The 13575-nt window shown below is 49.3% G+C and overlaps 1 protein-coding gene across 10 annotated transcripts in view; it reads left to right on the top strand.

Annotated features, from left to right (window-relative positions):
- SLC9A3 (solute carrier family 9 member A3) overlaps positions 1-13575 on the top strand; it is a 215276-nt gene that overhangs the window by 105925 nt on the left and 95776 nt on the right. For 2 of the 10 annotated variants that reach the window (XR_005594864.1, XR_005594862.1), the window contains one exon: positions 9952-10280. The exons of the other annotated variants lie outside the window; for them this stretch is intronic. The gene's annotated coding sequence lies outside the window, so the exon portion shown is untranslated. Of the gene's footprint in view, positions 1-9951; positions 10281-13575 lie in introns of those variants that run through there. 10 annotated transcript variants of the gene reach the window in all.

Genomic DNA, 13575 nt, shown 5'->3' with positions numbered 1-13575 from the left:
GAATTTCCACAACAAACAAAGCAAACAGAGGTGGTAATTGTGCTAGAAAACTAGAGAGCTCCCTTCACCTGTGCTGGCAGTACTAGTGCTGATGCTGCCTTAGTCCGGCCTCATGCCTTCATCTGATTATCATCATGAATGTTTTCAGAATTAGTGAGGTTGCTCTGAAGGAGGTAGTCCGCATCTGCTGTTTGGGTCAATCTAATCAGATTTGTGACAATCTGCACCATATCACTTAAGTATAGGGCCCTACCACATTCATGAGCCATTTTGGTCAATTTCACTGTCATAGAATTTTAAAAATTGTAAATTTCATGATTTCAGCTATTTAAATCTGAAATTTCACAGTGTTATAATTGTAGGTGTCCTGACCCAAAAAGAAGTTGAGGAGGTGGCAAAGTTATTGTAGTGGGGGGTTGTGCAGCGGAGAAGTAAGTGTGGCATGGCAGGGTATTGCCACCCTTACTTCCCTGCTGCTGCTGGCAGGGCATCATCTTCAGAGCTGGGTGCCTGGCTAACAGTAGCTGCTCTCCAGCCACCCAGCTCTGAAGGCAGTGCAGAAGTAAGGGTGGCAATACTGCAAATCCTCCCCCCTAAAATAACATTGTGACCTCTTGCAACTCCCCTTTGGGTCAGGACCCCCTATTTGAAAAACACTGGTTTCCCCCGATAAATCTGTACAGTATTGGGCAAAAGCACACAAAAGACCAGATTTCACAGTCCATGATGGATTTTTGATGGCTGTGAATTTGGTAGGGCCCTACTTATGTATAAACAAGAGTAAAAATAAGCCAAAGGGAGAAATTCAGTAACCTGGCTCCACAGCTATGACTAAATATATTCAGCACCAACATCAACTTCCAGGATTGGCCTGTGCTGTTTCAGATGATAGATGTGCCTAACCTACTGCCGGATGGCACCATAGCAAAGCTTACAGTGAAAGAGATGGCAAATGGAGGATTTTCCCTTGCCTTGCACTGGGCCAGCACAGTTCTGTGGTTGCTACATCAACTCACAGTATTACAGAAACTGCTCTATCACTTTGCCCAGCACAAGACAAGAACTTAACACCGGATGTAGCTAGCTGCTGGGAATTGGAGGGAGGGGCACAGGAGGAAAGAGTTTGGAGGAGGAACCTGGAAGTCAGTCTGTGTGCAGATGGCTTTAGTGGTAGCTGCAGTATGTGGTACATTTATGTAGTTTTACAAGCATGGACTCCTTTCTTTTTCTTACCCTATATATCAGAGGTGGGCAAACTACGGCCCATGGGCCACATCCAGCTGGCAGGACCCTCCTGCCTGGCCCCTGAGCTCCTGGTCTGGGAGGCTAGCCCCTGGCGCCTCCCCCACAGCCTTAGCTCACTGCGCCACTGGCACAATGCTCTGGGCAGCGGGGCTGTGAGCTCCTGGGGCAGCGCAGCTGCAGAGCCCAGCCTGACCCAGTCTCTGTGCTGCGTGGTGGCGTGACTGGCTCCCGCTGGGCAGTGCAGCTACTTATCCTGCTGCTCTGGGTGGCGTGGCTGTAGCGCAGTAAGGGGGCAGGGGCGTTTAGGGTGGTGGTAGTTGGGGGTGGGGTTGTGGATGGAGGGTGGGGAACGGGGTAGGAGTCCCGGGGGCAGTGAGGAAGTGGGGGTTTGGATGGGGCAGGGGTTCTGGAGGCAGTTGGGACAGGGAGTGGGGTGGGGGGCTGGATGGGGCAGGGGTCTTGGGGGTGGGGGGCTGCTGTCAGGGGGTGAGAAGTGGGGGAGTCAGATAGGGGGTGGGGGCTGGGCCACTCATGGCTTTTTGGGGAGGCACAGCCTCCCCTAACCAGCCCTCCATACAATTTTGGAAACCCAATGCAGCCTCACAAAAGTTTGCCCCGAAAGATGGGAGACGAGAACAAACTTTAATTTTCCAGATGAAGGTGAAACCTTCTCTAAATTGTCCAAGCATTTATCTATAAACCAGCTGGTAGCAGCAAGGACTGCTCTTGATCTGCAGCCCTACTCCATTGGGGAGAAGTAGCTCTGCTGCTTAAAGTGATGACAGCATATTCGGCAACACTCTTTCCTTCCAACTAAGCAATTCTTGTCCATCGTTACTCTGCCTTATATTTACAATCGCATATTGATCAGCGCCAGGCCTATCTGTAGTGACATAAAGAGAAGAGTAGAACAAGAGGAGCATAAATTCAATCATGAGCCATTAGTAAGGTTAAGATTGTCATGGTTATTTTGAGTAAAAGTCATGGATAGGTCATGGGCAATCAATAAAAATTCATGGAAGCCTGTGACCGGTCTGTGACTTTTACTAAAAATAGTGTGTGTGGGGGGGAAGCTAATGAAGGGATGACTGAAGGCCAAGCCCTACTGTGGGGGGATGAGAGCCTGAGCTCTGCTGCAAGGGTGGGGGTCCAGCACCCACCCCATGGCAGCTGACAGCTCCAGGGCTCCCATGGGGCACATGACCAGCAGCTCGGAGCTGAAGCTGAAGCAGAAAATATCACAGAGATCTATGAAAGTCATGGAATCTGTGACCTCCTTGACAAAAATCTTATCCTTAACCGTTAGGGATCAATCGTGGCCAGCTCCATGACAGTGTGTAAGGAGGAGGGGGAGAGGAAGCAAGAGCTTTTCTGCTGTACCCTAAAGCTGACCTTTGCATATTTGTGCAGGCCTACAAACCACTGTTAAATCACCAGAGGTGAATCCCAGGCACTGTGAACTCTTCACTGCACACAGATACTGTCTGAGGGGGATATGCAGAAAGATGATGCTTGGAGAGACATCCCAAACCTAACTAATTTATTTTACATTAAAAAATTATATATAAATAAAAAGGGGGAAGGTAGAATGTCTAGTTTAGAGCTGGTTGGAAAATGAATTTCTTTTCCCATGGAAAATGTTCACTTTTCTGCAATGAATTGAGGAAAATCCAAATAGTTGAGCCAAAAATTGAAATAGTTTAGTTTGGAAATGCAGCAGAGATGCCTCTTGCTCCAATTTTCCTCTATAGACTCCTATAATGCACTATGGTCTCTGAGGGAAGGCAGTGCATCATGGGAGTTTCTGGCTGTGATGCATCATGGGATTTGAAGTCTGACTGGGAGGCCAACCCATAGAGGAGTATTGAGACATGAGATAACCAAACAACAACTTCCATAAGGCACTGTGGTGATCTGTGTCAAAATATTTCAGTTTTTGGCTTTGTTTTTTTATTTTTTAAAAATAGAAATTCTGTGCAATGCAGACATTTCTCATGAAAATTTTCAATGTCAAAACCCCAATTTTCCAACAAAAACCAGTTTTGATTGAAAACTTTCAACCAGCCCTACTTCCCTCTCCCATCAGCTGCCTGCTGCAGAAGTGCAGCCCGACTACTTTTGCTGAGGCTTGGACCTATGCATAGTTGCCAGTGTTTTATGGAGTTTTCCAAGGTATATTTGTTCAAATAAGCTGGAGGTCTGGATGTCTGGTTGCTGCTGCCAGGCCCCCAGACACTGGAGAGCTGTGTGCACTTTTGGGTGAATTGAAGCACATACATAGTGATTTACAAACATTAGCTATTTAATCATCACACCATTCCCTGTCAAGTACCCAAGCATTTTACAGATGGGGGGGGGGGGGGAAACCAAAGCAGAAATGTCATGTGATTTGACTATAGCCACAGAAAGTCGGTGTCAGAGTCTGAATTGGTAACCCTACATGATCAACAGGGCTTTCAGCACTCCTGCTGCTGTCAGCAGTAGCCTGGGAGGCTTTGCTCCCCCTACCCCCAGAGCTGTGAAATAATCTGGGGTCCTCTGAAAGATGGGACACCTGTAGCAATGGCTTTCTCTGACCTCAATAGCCAGCCCTGTGCTACCTTAGGTTGATGTCCTGAGCCCCGGTGCCTCCTGCAGGGCTGAAGCCCTGAGCACCAGTGCGTCCTGTGGTGGGCTCCGGGAAATACTCTGACAGTGTTCTTCATTGCAAGGCCTGTGAGCCAGCCGTGATAGACTGGCCTTTCTGGCAATCAAAGTCCTTCACAATGGGATGGTATTGTTCTCCACTCTGCTCAATGGACCATGCTGAACATCTCTGTGTAATCCTTAAACACTTTTTTTCTTGAAAGGACTTTGATTGCCAGAAAGGCCAGTCTATATGGGCTGGCTTTAGCCTGGGTGGGGCTCAGGCAGCCAACAAATAAACCATCTATAAGGGAGACAATAAGGGAGGCTCTTTCTTCAGGGCTAGATCTTCCCAGCACACTGTAGGGAGTCAGCCACCCCAGGGTGGGGTGGAAGGGGGATGCAGGCCCACCCTACTCCACTGCGTCCCAGTCCAGTGCCCTGGCAGGGGCAGGACTGGCTGCCCCTGCGTCACCGGGGATCCAGCTGGAATATGCCAACTGAGCCACACCCAGTTTGGCAGCTGGCTGCTCCGTGGCTGCCCCTGGGCCACTTCCTGCCTCCCCGGGGTTCGGTACCAGTAGCCTCCAGGCCTCTTCTGGCTCCTCGGGATACATGGCCGCAGGCACTCCAGGACAGTCTTCGTCGGCATCTGGGGATCAGCCAGGTGTAGGTTCCCCTCTGGGATGCTGCAGAACAGGTGGAACATCCTTCTCCTCTGCAGGCTCTTCCCCAACTGTGCTGCAGGGCCAGCCTTTTATACTTCTGGCCACACCCTGGTACTTCCAGCAAGGGGGGTGGGGTGAGCTAGGCTCCACCCTCCAAGGGGAGTGTAATGGTCCCTCGCTCTCCTGTGGGGAGGGGGGCCACTCGGCCTCACTCCACGACCACCCCCAAGTCAGTCTCTGGGAACCCAGACATGGCACCCTCTTCTTCCCCCAAATGGGAGAAAAAGTCTGCATTGATGTGGTCCTTATCTGCTCGATGCCGAACAGTGAAGGCATAGGGCTGCAGGGTTAGGTACCAATGCATAATCCGGGAGTTTCTCTTTTGCTGTTTTGTAACCACTTCAGAGGTGCATGGTCAGTTACTAGTACAAAGGGGCCACCTACGAGTTAATACCGTAAGGCGTCCACCACCCACTTGACGGCCAATGCTTCCTTCTCAATCACTGCATAATTTTGCTCTTAGGGGAACAGCTTGCGACTGATATATAATATGGGGTGTTCTTCCCCGTTTACCTCTTGTGAAAGGATCCCCAGGCCTACCTCCAATGTGTCCGTCTGCAGCAGGAACTCCGTCAAAGTCGGCACTGAAGAGTGCTGGCTCTTCGCACAGCCGGTCCTTGAGGGTTTGGAAGGCCTGTTGGCATTTGTTTGTCTGCCGCATGTGCCAAGGGCTGTCCTTCTTCAGGAGCTCTGTCAGTGGGGCTGCGATCAAGGCAAACCCGGGGACAAAGTGATGGTAGTAACCTGCTAGCCCCAGGAATTGCCACACATGTCTCTTCATAGTGGGAGCTGATAGACCTGCAGCGCCTGGACCTTCCCCACCAAAGGTCACACTTGCCCTCGCCCGAGGGTGTATCCCAAGTAGGTGGTCTCTTGCCAGCCAATTTTGCATTTCTTGGGGCTGGCCATCAGTCTGGCATCCCACAGGGCCCATAGGATGGCGGTGACCTAGTTGAAGTGGTCCTCCCAACCGTGGCTGTAAATCACTATGTTGTCAAGATATGCAGCCGCATAGGCTTTGTGTGGCTGTAGGACCCAATCCATCAACCTCTGGAAGGTGGCGGGTGCTCCATGAAGCCCAAAAGGCATTCGGGTGAATTGATACAACCAGGTGGGGGTAGCAAAGGCGGTCTTCTCCCGAGCGCTTGGACATAGGGGGATTTGCCAATACCCCTTTGTAAGGTCCAGAGTACTGATGTACTGAGCATCTCCAAGGTGGTCTAGTATCTTGTCAATCCGTGGCATTGGGTAGGCATCAAATTTTGAGATGTTATTGACCCTCCTAAAGTCGATGCAGAAGTGGACCTTCTCAACCAGTTTTGGGACCAAGATGATGAGGCTTCACCAGTCACTTTGCGATTTCTCAATTACCCCCAACTCTAGCATGGTCTGCACCTCCTTTTCCATTATTTTACACATGTGGCGTGGCAATGGCCTGGTCGTCTCTCATATAACCTCCCCTGGGTTGGTCATTATCTTACGTTGCACCAGTGTGGTTTGTCTGGGTCTTCCTGTGAACGTTTTAGGGAAGGACTTTACCAGCCCTTTGGCCTGCTTCAGTTGTTCTTCACTCAAGATATCTCCCAATTGCAGCTCTTCTGGTTCGATGGGAACCAGTAGTTCAGGTCCTAGGTTGGGCTTGGGGGGGGTATGGTGTGATCAAGAGCCCCTCCCACTCCCACAAGGCCTTTAACAAGTTGACATGATATATTTGCTTTTTTTCTTTCGGTCAGGTTGGAACACTTCATAGGTGACTGGCCCAACCTGACGAATAACCTCATAAGGCCCCTGCCACCATGCTAGCAGCTTTGACGACCCCGATGGGAGTAGAAGCAATTCCCTGTCCCTTGGCACAAAGGTCCTCCTGCGGGATCCCTGTTTATGTCTTCTCTTGGGCCTTTTGGGCACTCTGTAGGTTTTCCCTTGCCAGGTCCCCCACCTGGGTCAGTTGTTCCTGGAGCTGCAGGACATACTGGAGGAGGTTGTGTGAGTCCAGCATCTGCTCCCAGTTTTCCTGCATGAGGTTGAGTAGCCCTTTTGGCTGTCGGCCATAGAGCAACTCAAAGGGGGAAGAACTTGGTCGAAGGTTGAGGCACCTCCCAGAGGGCCGTGTGTGTGTGTGTGATGAGCTGGTGCCACTGGCGAATATCTTTTTGGGGGAACTTCCACAACATATACTTCAATGTGTCTGTCTGTCTGGGGATGGTAGATGGAGGTTTGTAATTTCTTTATCCCTAGGAGGTCCCAGATTTAGTGCAGGAGCTTGGATGTAAAATTGATGCCTTGGTCTGGGAATCGAGTGGCATAGTCCAGGACCACTAGGATATACTGGAACCTCACAGCACGCTTGGGCAGGGGCCCCACGAGATCCATGGGCATCCTCTTGCAAGGAGTGCCTCTGACGGGCAATGGAACAAGAGGGGCTTTCGGTACTCCCTTCGGGGCTACTCGTTGACACTCTGGGCAAGAATCGCAAAAGTCTCTGACCTCCCTATGCACTCCTGGCCAGTAGAATTGGGCCAGGATCTGGGCTAGGGTTTTCTTGTGGCCCAGGTGGGTGGCCAGTTGCAGAGCCACACGTCGGTGGCATCGAGGAACCACGAGTTGTACCCGAGTTTCTTCAGTCTGGGGTTCACGGGTGATCCAGTACAACCGATACCCCCATTTTGAGCTGGTGGGGGATGTGGTGGCCTGGTGGGGCATGGTCAGGGTCCCATTAACCCTCACCAATTGTTTGTATGCCCACCTAAGGGAGGGGTCCTCCCGTTTGGTCACGACTGAAGTCTGCCTCCAATATTGGGGCCTCTTTCTGATTGGGTCCCCTTCCTTCTGGGATGTCAGGGTTCAGGACGCCAGCAGATTTGTCCTCCTCGTCAGGTCCTCCAGGGTTTGGTCAGCTTCCCCTATGGGTTCACCTTCAAGGGCGGTCCCTGCAGGCAAGGCCCTATCGGCCATTGCTCACAGGAGCCCCACAAGCCTTCCAGTCTTGGCCCAGGATGACTGGGTACGCCAACTTCAGGGCTAGCCCAACCATCAGGGTCCAGTTTCCGCTTTTACAGTCAAGGTTACTGGGGTCTTGGGGTAAGGGCGCAAATCTCCGTGGATACACTGGAGCTGAATGACCCCTAGTGATAGTTCGGGCAGGGGGGTAAGACCCTGGTGGACAAGGGTTCTATTCACCATAATGGGGATAGTCAGCTTACCTGAGGGTTGCTTACAGGCCTGGGCTTTCCCCAAGCAGACCTGCCCAAAATTGCAGTTCATCATTGGGCACTTTCAGTGAAGGTGTCCAAAGTAGCCACAGGTGAAACAGGGGCCAAGTTCAGGGCATAGGGGCTGGTCCGACGCAGTAGGCAAGGGGGTGGGCACCTCTGTGGCCTGGAGTCTCCCTTCCATGGGGGCATCTATCGGTGTCCCCCACTTTCTCCAGGGCCTTCATCGGGCCAGGCCAACTTCCCGGCCAGCTGTGGGTCTTAGGCCAGGTTGGAGCTTGCTTTTCTGGCCCTGGGTCTTCTCTTCAGGGGAATGGACTGGCACGGCGGTTGGAGGATGGGGGCCTGGTCCTACAGGGGTCTCGGCCACTAGAAAGTTCTCCATCAAAGCTACGGCCTTGCTCAGCGTAGACAGTCAGTGACGTATGACCCAAGTCCTTCTACGTGCTGGCAGGATATGCAAAAAGTGCTCAAGCGCCCCTTGTTCTGCTACCTTGGCCCCTGTACGCTGTTCCGGCGGCAGTAGCTACTGCCAGCATGCCTCTCTCACCTGCTGGGCTACCACTCTGGGCCAAACTCCTGGGATGTATGTCTTCTCCTGTAGCCACCGCTGGAATGTCTCAGGGGTGATCTCCAGGGCGTCGAGGATCGCGGCCTTCAGTCGCTCATAGTCATGGGCTTCAGCCATGGGAAGTGCCCTATAGGCAGCCCTGGGCTGGACCCATTAGATAAGGCGCCAACAAAGTGGTCCATTGGGCCGATGGCCACTTAGCTGCGGAGGTGGCTCACTCAAACATAATAAAAAATGTCTCAAGGTCATTATCGGGCCCCATCTTGGTCAGGCGTACGGGCACGACAGGATCAGGGGGTCCTGTGGCCCCACTGGGGTTGGGAGGCTCCGAGGTCAGCCAGAGGGCCACGAGCTGCTGCAGGCATTGCTGTTGTTGCTCTCAGTTTTGGGCCCCCAACTCCTGAATCAGCTACTGCTGTTGACTGCCAAGTTGTTGCAGCAGCTGTTGTTGCTGCTGGCTCCTGGCAAGCCATTTGATCAGCCGTTCAACCTCCATCCTTTACAGACTGGGGAAGGGTGAAAGGGTCTATTGGACCTTGTAGTTAGCTCATCCCCTTATCTCAGGGGAGGGGATGATGCCCACATTCGCCACCACATGTAATGGTCCCTAGCTCTCCTGTAGAGAGGGAGACCTCTCAGTCTGGACTGTCTGGCTAGGACCAGAGTCTGCAGGACCATCAGGAGCCCACAAAAGGGCTGAATGACCAATAGTCACCATCAGGCTTCAGCCTGGGTTTGGGCGGCTCAAGCTGCCAGCTCCTTAAACCGAGTCTATAACAGAGCTGGGGGCCTGGGCTTGAGGAGGCTCAGGCAGCCAGCAACAACACAATCCATCAGGGCTGGATTTAGCCTGGGCGGGGCTCAGGCAGCCAGCAAACAAACAGTCTATAAGGGAGCTGATAAGGGAGGATCCTTCTTCAGGGCTAGAGCTTCCCGGCACAGTTTAGGGAGTCAGCCACCCTAGGGTGGGATGGCAGGGGGATATGGGCCTACCCTACTCCACTGCATCCCAGCCTAGGGCCCACAACACACCAAATGAGCCACACTTGGTTCAGCTGCTCCATGGCTGCCTCTGGGCCACTTCCTGCCTCCCCAAGGGTTGGTACTTGTGGCCTCCAGGCCTCTTCTGGCTCCTCTGGGTACACGGTGGCAGGCACTCTGGGCCAGTCCTCGTTGGCATCTGGGGATTGAGACCAGCCAGGCATATGTTCCTCTCTGGGATGCTGCAGAACAGGCAGAGCATCCTCCTCCACAGGCTCTGCCCCAGCTGTGCTGCAGAGCCAGCCTTTTATACTTCTGGCCACGCCCTGGTACTTCCCATGAGGGGAGCGGGGCGATTTAGGCTCCGCCCTCCAAGGGGAGTGTAATGGTCCCTTGATCTCTCATGTGGGGTAGGGGGGGCACTTGGCCTCACTGCAATTACATATTAGCTCTGCTGCAGGATTCCCACTTTAGGGACTGACTTCTCATAGCTAGCAAGACAGCAACCTCACAATTTTTAATCGATGAAATTGAGACAATGATGATAATTCACATGGACCATCTTTCTCTATTATTTTCATCCTCACAGAGTCAGGAGAGAAACATTGTATCATCTACAAGGATGTAGCATTGAATAAGCTGTATCAGGCCACACACTACAAACACAGTGAGGATATCTTAGGATACTTGAGGATGAATGCTACTAAAACTTCTACAAAATCTTGAAAGAGGCAAATGAGCATTACTGTTCCCCAGCTGGCCACAATGGCAGTGATTAGTGTGGTATATTGAAAAGTGTGTTAAAGCTACAAGCTATCATTCTAATTTGTAAGGAGTTTCCTGGTTCTGCTTGTAGGCGAGAGGGCTCTATAGGGAAGCCTGTGATTAGAGCCATTTGGCAGAGAGCCAGGCTAGAGTAAGGTGGGTTGGGTTGCAACTATCCATTTTAGGGAGCTGCCACCTCTATGTCTCTCTGTTTTGGGGTTCTTGTGTGTTATTGTTCTGAATTCCAAGTAATAAAGGAGAGTTATGTTGCAACCAGCAAGAGCATTTTATGTTTTTAATCTAACTTTTTCTGCATATGCTATAAACATAACACTTAGCACAATCTAAAGGTACGTCCAGACTACCCGCCATATTGGCGGGTAGCGATCGATTTATCGGGGATCGATATATCACGTCTCATCTAGACACGATATATTGATCCCAGAATGCCCTCCCCGTCGACTCCGGAACTCCACCGGAGCGAGTGCGGGTAGCGGAGTTGGCGGGGAAGCCGCGGACGTCAATCCCGTGTGGTGAGGACGGGAGGTAAGTCAGAATAAGATGCAACTTCAGCTACGGGAATAGCGTAGCTGAAGTCAAAGTATATCTTACATATCCCCAAACCCATGTGCTGTTAACCTAGGTTAAAAGTTAAGTTGCCATGTCTTCATTGCCCTTTTAATCCAAGTAGCTAACTCAGGTTAGCTAACCTGAGTTAAGAACACACCTTTTTTTGCATTGTAGACTACCTATGCACAAAATCAAATGATCCAAACAAGGATTTGTCCAAACATTTAGTAACTAGGACATCACACATATATGCAAACAATTACTTGGTATGAGCGTCAAGGGCAGACACACAGTACAAGAGCTGCAGGACACTAGTGGATACAGTATCATATGTGTCCTACATTAGAACTGGCTGCTAGACTCCCAGAACACCATAGTGTTTGCAGTGTAACCTAAGAACATATTTTATAAGTCTTTTCTTCACAAATTGTATTTGCCTATATACATGCTGAATATCTATCTCCTTGTTTCAATTATTTTTACAGCTGAATGTTTCCTTGTAGAATAATTTGTTGCGTTGCATGCGGGCCGGATAAAGCACAACAACCAATATGATTGCAAGCTGAATCATTTATTATTTACAATGCATCATATTATATAGGCTTCTCCATATTAGCAAACGTCAGACACACCAACATTACATTGCTGCTGATTGGTTCTTTGTCTGATACACACACTTTTCACATGCATGGCCCTTTGCTTACTGGTTTCCCATTTCCCATGCAACTTATCTGATCCCAGTTAGGCCACCTGGCGTCTGTCTCCCACGGGCTAGCTCTCAACTTTCTCATAACAACTTTATCTAACTCCTCTATTCTTGTTGTCCTGCTGCTGTAACTTTCCACCAAGGCAGCATAGGGATGATGTAACCCTACAATAATTTATGTAATAAAAGATGGCACACCCAAGGAGTGAATTAATACTAGGGAAGATGGGAATGAGAAACATATTTCCTTCTACATTTTCTGCTCTCTGTCACCAAGTATCCAATAACTTCCTAACCAGGCAATGTATTTTTCTGCCTCCTTCTTACATTTTTTCTAGGTGTTTTACTATTTGCTATGTATATTATTAAAATGCAGGTTGCCATAGGCTGTAACTTCAGGACCTTAGCGTTGTTTCTCCTGTCTTTTCCTCTCACTTCTGATATCTAGGAATTTCACTAATAAATAAGTGGACATGCATTCCAATACAAAGCATGATTCTGAGCTCATTTACACTGATGTAAAAAAAAATGACTCCATTGAAATCAATGCAGTCAAACTGGCCTGAGAACAGAATCAGGCCCCCATATCCAGTTTTGCATTATCAAGTACAATTTTAGCTTTTATTTTTAAAACTGTATTACTTTAGCTGATTCGACCTGGTAAGAAACTGTACAAAAGAATTTGTGCATTATGGAACTTGGGGGAGAGTGATGGGTGGGAGGTGAGAAAGATGAGGAGTTTGAGGGGAGAAAGAGGACATTCAGTAGTCAAAATTCACTCCTGGAGGCTCTTCAACATTATCCTTACTCAGGAAAATATGAGCTGTAACACTCAGTTGTCATATGTCCCCTCTCATTTCTTTAAACCTTTCCAAAGCTCTTCATTCATGTCAGCTCACCACTGTCATCACGGTGGTGACTAGATATTCTGCAACCTGAGAAGGACGTAATAGGAGGAAAAATCTTCAAGGCCTGTAACTTAGGTCTTGGTGGGAAAAGTTGTTCTGTCAGAGCCAGCTTTGACTACAGCAGCAACCCAAAGGCCCAATCCTGCAAATATTTAGGAACCTGAGTGCTTTCTATCTATTGAAGTCAGTAGGACTTCTCACAGCATGAATCTGTACTCCTGGTAGTATTTTCAGGATCTGGCACAGGCCAGTCACCAGTTTCTATTAAAAGAGATTTTATTTTTAAGTGAAGAGAAAAGAAAGGAAGTTCAGTACTGTAAATGTAGAGTAAGCAATATTGTAAGCCTTTTACAATAAAGGAAAGGTCAGAAGAGAACATAGCATTGATATTTCTTGGCTTTGAACAGATGGTTTTAGTTTACAGAACATTGGCATTCAGCAGAAGCTGGTAGTACTGGGGACAAAATAAACCCAGAACTGTTTAGTTTAATTAGTCAATTACATGTGTCAAAATCCTATGTGACTTCCTGGAGCTGGACTGCCACTATGGTCCATACGTTCGTGACTTCTAGATTGAGTCACTGCAATGCTCTCTAGATGGAGCTACCCATGAAGACCACCCAGATGCTCCAGCTGGTGCAGAATGTGGCTGCTCTCATACTTGGCCGTTTTAGCCATGGGGAACATATTAATAGGAAGAAAACCAAGAAGGAAGAAGTGGGACCGCTTAAAACTTTAAACGGAGTGGAGATTAGGGATAATCTTGGCACGACACAATATCTAAACGAATATTTTGCCTCGGTCTTTAATGAGGCTAATGAAGGGCTAAGGAATAGTGGTAGAGGGACTGACGGGAATGAAGATATGGGGGTAGACATTACGGTATCTGAGGTAGAAGCCAAACTTGAACAGCTTAACGGAAGTAAATCAGGGGGCCCGGATAATCTTCATCCTAGAATATTAAGGGAATTGGCGAGTGAAATTGCAAGCCCGTTAGCGATGATTTTTAATAAATCTCTAAACTCGGGGGTTGTACCGTTTGACTGGAGATTAGCTAATATAGTTCCTATATTCAAGAAGGGGAAAAAAAGTGACCCAGGTAACTACAGGCCTGTTAGTTTAACATCTGTAGTATGCAAAGTCATGGAAAAATTTTTAAAGGAGAGAGTAGTTACGGACCTTGAGGCCGATGGCAACTGGGACAAATTACAGCATGGTTTTATGAAAGGTAGATCGTGCCAAACCAACCTGATCTCCTTCTTTG

The sequence above is a fragment of the Mauremys reevesii genome, linkage group 2 (genome assembly GCF_016161935.1).
Source record: "Mauremys reevesii isolate NIE-2019 linkage group 2, ASM1616193v1, whole genome shotgun sequence".
NCBI classification, from domain to species: Eukaryota; Metazoa; Chordata; order Testudines; family Geoemydidae; genus Mauremys; species Mauremys reevesii.
Note: the sequence above shows the minus strand (reverse complement) of the source record. Positions and strands in the feature narration are given on the sequence as shown.